We start from the raw sequence: 6,015 nt of genomic DNA on the forward strand, positions 1-6,015 counted from the left end.
AAGAAGACATATAAGAGGCTGTGTGTGACCCTTACTATTGACAATCCTTCAACCAATGAAGGATGAGGAGGTGGATGAGTCCCCTGATTCCTTGCCACCAAGTGGGGTAATTAGGGGGCATAGTCTTCACGGTCTCTTAGCCGGTCTTCAGCTAGATTGGGACTTAGTTGAGCCCAGGTGCCACCCTCCCGCTAACACACCCTTGATTGGCTTCTTTTCCCACTTCCTCCTGGGCTTCCTGGATCACCTCCCAAATAGATCAAGGCTCTGAGCTCCTGTTTCAGGGTCTGCTTGTGATATTGTGATTTATAACAAGACATATATATTTGGTCTTTGTTGTTTTAGGCACAGAGCTCCTAAAACCCTTGGAATTTCCTAAGTGAAGAGATTGGAAAGGTGTCTTTTGTTGGGTTAATGAGGCGACTTTTGGAAAGCACCTAAGGATGGGCTGGTTGCATGCCAGTGGAGCCAACCACGTGATTCGAGGGTTGGCTATCAGGGGAGGGCAGAGGGTCTGGAGACTGAATTCAATCACCAATGGCCAGTGATTTAATCTCTCATGCCTATGTAAGGAAGCTTCCATTAAAACCCAAAGGCACAGCTACTAGGTTGGTGAACACGTGGAGTTGTGGGGAGAGTGGTGTGCCTGGAGAGGGCATGGAAACTCCTCGCCCTTTCCCTATACCTTGTCTTTGTATCTCTTCATCTGACTATTGATTCATATCCTTTAATATTCCTTGTAACTAACGGGTAAATATAGTGAGTAAACTGGTTTCCTGAGTTTTGTGAGACACTCTAGCAAATTAACCAAACCCAAGGAGGAGGTCATGAGAGCTTCGGTTAGTCTGAAGCACAGATAACAACCTGAACTTGCCATTGGCATCTGCAGTAGAGGGCAGTCTTGGGGTTCAGAGACCTTAACCTGTGGAATCTGATGCTGTCTCCAGGTAGACAGTGCCAGAATTGATTTGAATTGTAGGACACCCAGCTGGTGTCTGAGAATTTCTTGGTAATGTGGGAACTACCCACTCTTCCCCCTCACTGGAATTGGTGCAGAACCTTTACTGCTCTTGGAGGGATCCGCATTAAGACATAGCCTTTCAGGAACTTCACTGCAGTGCTGGGGGAGGTAGGGTGATTTTACTCCCATTTTACTGATGAAGAAACTGAAGCCTGGAGAGGTTAATGACTTTTCCCAAAACGGTAGATTATAGGACTCCTGACTCCTAAGTCAGTATCCTTTTCTCAGTGGTATACCTTGGTGCTTCCTAGCCACCTCTGATATAAGGGAGGACACTGGGTTGCTTTGCGTAAAGATCAACAAGGAATGGAATCTTTTGCTGCTGTCTTCATTTTAGTTCTCAAGACTAGCAGTAGATTTGTTTAGAAAAAGCCTTGCACTTTGATTAGAACTATTTTCCTTAATGGGTTATGGGAGCAGAGAGGGAAGTTCAGCCCTTTGGTTAAGATATTATGGAAGGGTTAACTAGTGCCTTGGTTGATCTCAGGGTAAAGACCTTCAAGAAAAGACACAGAATCATAGAATGTCAAATGTGGAAGGCAGCTTTGAGGTCATCCTGGCTAGTCTATGCCTTTCTTTTATAAATGGGAGAACTGAGGTCTAAAGAGGAGAAAGTCCTTAGGGTCACCAGGTAACATGGAGATTAGGATCTGAGAGAAAGTAAAGGAAATACAGGGAATCAGAGTCAGGTTGTGCTGAAATCAGGACTCTCTGGGAACTTGCTAAGTTATAAATGGCAAATTGGAGTCAACTTTATTCAGTGGATGGGGCTACCCAGAACACCTTGAACTGAGCAAGCTTGTGAAGGTCAATCTAAACTTTGAGAGAACCACTTGAAGAATTGGTTAGTGTTGTCTGCCTCGGCTCAGGACATCTGCCACTACTAAAAAGACAAGGTCAAGAAGGCTGGGACCGTGGTTAGCTCAAGTGTTGGCACCCATAGGCTGGAATTTGGAGGGACGGTGAAAGAAGGTAGATCACCAGTGGCAAAACAATGCCTAAAGGTGGTGGCTAGTCTGGAGTTTAGGTTACTCCACTCCCCCACCCCCCAAATATTTTTTTGCTCTATCCTTCTCTCTCATGCTGCCTTGATCCCAATAACCTTGTAGAATGCAAACACACACACACACACACGCACACACACACACACACATTTTATTTTACACAGCAGACAATTAAAGCAAAAATTCTGGATCCTGCTCCAAAGATTGTCTTTAGCATTTTGTCTCTCCTAGTACTAAAGTCCCACTTGAGTCTCACTTTCCCCATATGCAAAATAAAGGTGTTGGGCCAGCTCACTGATTCTCAAAAAGTATTCAGAGAAACAGTATTCCCGCGGGATGGTAGCAGCTATTATGTGTAATAGTTTTCCATGATTAATTTCTTTTAGAATATTGCCAGACTAATAAAAACATTTTTTTAAACTGCAAAACATCTCCGATCTTTAATAAGAATTCACCTTAAAGTTACTCAGGTAGGCAGATTTCCCCAGACTTACTTGAAAACAGAAAATACACCATACACCATAGTCTCTAAAGGTCTTTCAGCTTCAAAATGCTATAATTCTTTACCGAGTTCCTTTGAGATGCATAATCAATGATTGGCTTGTTTTAGTTCTCTCCCATAGATATGATATGGTGGTTGATTTTTTAAAAAATTTTTTATTAAAAATTTTTTTTAACATCTTTACTGGAGTATAATTGCTTTACAATGGTGTGTTATGGTGGTTGATTTTTAACCACAGTGTTTAAGTGGCTCAAAGCAAATGGCAACCCTGGGGGTCATTTCTTTAGTTGAGCGTTTGAAGATAAATCAATTGAATTGAGAACAACTAAAACAATTTGTTCCTTAAGACCAGACTAGGTTAGTTCAGTTACTTTAATGATGTAAATAATGTGATAAAAGCAAATGGCAAAATGGACTGCAGAATATTGTTGACTAGGGGGCCTTTTCTGGGGACATAGCCTTTGTCAGCATAGCTGCTATGAAGGTTTTCCATCTGAAAGTCTCAAGTAGCAAAATCTTACTCAACATCCTAAGCTGTGTGGTGGGTTTAGCTTTTCATCACAGCACAGGATAAAGTGGTCATGATGACATATACACTGTTAAGTCTCCATCCACAATGTGATGGAGTTCTAGGTACCTGATCCTAAGTGGTTCTCCACACTGTGGAGATATCCAGCCTGGGGCGACTCCAGTTGCCTGTTCCTTCAAATGAAGGGCTGGGTTCTTTCTCTATTCAAAAGAGGTCACACCTGTTTGATCTACCTTTCTGCAAGTCTGGTCACGAATAACTTCAAACTTTCCATATCAGTAGTTTTCATCAAAGACTATTTTGGAGTCAGCACTGATATACAAAGATGGAAAGTACGGTGGTTAATAAGCGGGGCATCATCAGAATCATCTATGGAATTAAAACAAACATGCTTGGCCCCACCTGTGGAGATTGTAATGGAGAAGTTCTGAAGTGGGTGCAGGCATCAGTGTTTTAAAAAGCTCCACATATACCAACCCACATGTCCATCAATAGGAGACTGGATACGCAAAGTGTGCTGTATTCATACAGTGGAAAGCTACTCAGCAGTAAAAAGGAAAATGCTGCTGTTACGTGCAGCAACATGGATGGATCTCCCAGACATTAGGTTAAGTGAAAAAAGTCAGTCACCAAAAAATATACAATGTAGAATTCTGTTTATATGAAGCTTGAAAATAAGCAAAGCTAGTACATGGTGTAAGAAATCATATTGGTGGTTTCTACTGGGAGGAAGTGGAATTAACAACAAAGGGACACAAGGGCACTTTCTGGGGGTAATGAAAATATTCTATACCTTGTTTTTGGTGATGGTCTACACAGATGCATACAACTTCAAAATTTGAACTGAATCCTTAAGAGATATGCATTTTATTGTGTATAATTTATACCTCATTTAAATAGAAAAAGCCTAACTTCCCTGTAAGTCCACAAATTAGGGTCCTGTACCTGTGCCAAAGTCCAAGAAATGATCATCTCCACCCAAGGGATGGGCCTAACCCAGCTCAGCCCAGTTACAGCCTCAAGAAATGGAACACTTTCCTATTCTTTGTCTTATATCACACAACTCCCCGTTCTAATTTACCCTCCAGTATTTCTCCCATCCTTTCTCTGTCTTTTGGATGTTAAAACTCTGAACATACAACCACCAGCTTAGTAATAAACACATAGGTCTCCAGGAACTGCGCTTCTTTGCTATTTCCATTTCAGTAGCCACATCTGCATTGCTGGAAGGAGTCCCTTCCGTCTCAGGCCACCTTGTAGTTTATTGAGCACCTACTATGTGCTGGACCTTGTTGGCTCCTTTACCAAGAGCTACCTCATTTTCTTTTCAAAATAACCCTGAGAAGTTGATCTTTTTTACTGTCCTCCCCATTTTCCGGATTAGCAATCAGGCTGATTAAGTGGAGGATGCAGGGTTAGAACAGTGATTGCAAAACCCCTTACAATTTAAGACCTCTTTCCTTCCAGGGCCTGAAGGGAGAAAAGCAGAGTGTTGGAAGGAGAGATACAATTGAGTTTAAAAGGGATAAAGGTCTTTACTTGGCATTGCTTTTCATACCCAGTTACCAGAATTCAAGCCAGCCAGGCCCCACGCACCCAGGCAGCCCCGTGCTCTCTGGCTTGTCCCTGCTGGTAGCTTAAAAGTGACAGCCTCAGGGCGACTTTGGTTTGGTATAACTTAGAAAACAAGAAAGAAGCAAGTGGAGGATATAGAGCTGTCTTTAGTTTTAGGATTCTGGCTCCCTGAGATCAGAGGAGTGGGTTCCTGTTCGGGGGTGGCGAGGTACAGGGAGAAGCATTGGAGCAGATTCTGTGGTGTGTGTGTGTCGGCGCGCCTGTGCGTGGAGGGGGATTGCTGTACTCAGCGCGAGGCACTGGGGGAGGAGGAAGCGGTAACGAAGATCTGAATAATTGATTCCTCAGCCGCACCAGACACCCGGGAGAGGGCGGAGAGCGTGGTTTCAGCACGAAGGACAGCGGCGCGCGCCTCCGCAGGCGCCCCCGCCTCCAGCCAGCCGCCTATCCTGGCCTTAACGCCGCCGTGCGCTCCGGAAGCCGGTGGCCGCTCTCTGCGCCGCTGCGGCTGCGGGGGGACTGCGAGGTCTGCCTCCACCAGCCTCCGGGGAGGGCGGCTGCGGGCGGGAGACTCTTTGGCCCGCCTGAGCTCCAAGCCTGTCGGGCTTTCGCGGGGGCTGCTGCGTCTCGCCGACTGAGAACAAGTCCCCAAGTTGGTGTGGGGGCGCCCCTGCCTTCCTCCTCCTCTTCCTCTGAGGCGACCGCAGCAGAAGCACGCCTCGGGAGCCCGGTTTTGCCAGTGCTGTGAACCAGGGTGACCAGGAGCTCTCCGGACTCCCGCCGAGGAGTCGGAAGCTGAACGAACGCCTGGAGCGGAGCTGGTCTCGCAGCTAAGGGCTAGAGAGAGCTGCCTTCCCCCGCGCGCACCTCTCTCAGCCGGGGACCGCGGGGATCCCCGGCCACACGCGCGCGCGCGCGCGCGCGCTCCCACATCCACTCACACACACACTCGCCCTCACACACGCACCAGCCCGGAGCCTGGGCTGCGGAGAGGGCTCTCGGGCGCGCTCAGAGGATCGGGCAGCTACTGTCCGGAGTGGGGCAGGAAGCCGAGCTCAGGCTCTTGGAGGGAGGCGCCGAGGGCTTAGCCGGAGTATGGGGTCGGGTGAGCGCTGAGAGTCGCGGCCGCAGCCATCAGCCCTGGAGATGACCAGGGGCGGCCACTGCTGAGAACTATGTGGAGAGAGGCTGCGGTGAGTGCCGGCGCGGGACGCGGGGCCTGGGCGGCCCCTTTGGGAAGAGGACGGTGGGAGGCCTTGATAGGAGGGGGCGGCAGGACCGCAAGAGGGTCGTTGCGTGGGAAAGATCGCATCTCCCTCGGGGATCCGGTACCGAGCGAGCCGGAGTCCTTCCCTCCCCCTCTCCCCCTGCCGGCACATCGCAA

At 47.6% G+C, this 6,015-nt stretch overlaps 1 protein-coding gene across 1 annotated transcript in view; it reads left to right on the forward strand.

Annotated features, from left to right (window-relative positions):
• Positions 1–5,726: 5,726 nt before the first annotated feature.
• Positions 5,727–6,015, forward strand: part of GRIN2A (glutamate ionotropic receptor NMDA type subunit 2A) — a 378,152-nt gene continuing 377,863 nt past the window's right edge. Inside the window, exon 1 of the mRNA XM_007462837.1 lies at positions 5,727–5,824. The gene's annotated coding sequence lies outside the window, so the exon portion shown is untranslated. The remainder of the gene's footprint in view (positions 5,825–6,015) is intronic.

This window comes from Lipotes vexillifer, unplaced genomic scaffold (genome assembly GCF_000442215.2).
Source record: "Lipotes vexillifer unplaced genomic scaffold, Lipotes_vexillifer_v1.1 scaffold306, whole genome shotgun sequence".
Classification (NCBI taxonomy): domain Eukaryota; kingdom Metazoa; phylum Chordata; class Mammalia; order Artiodactyla; family Lipotidae; genus Lipotes; species Lipotes vexillifer.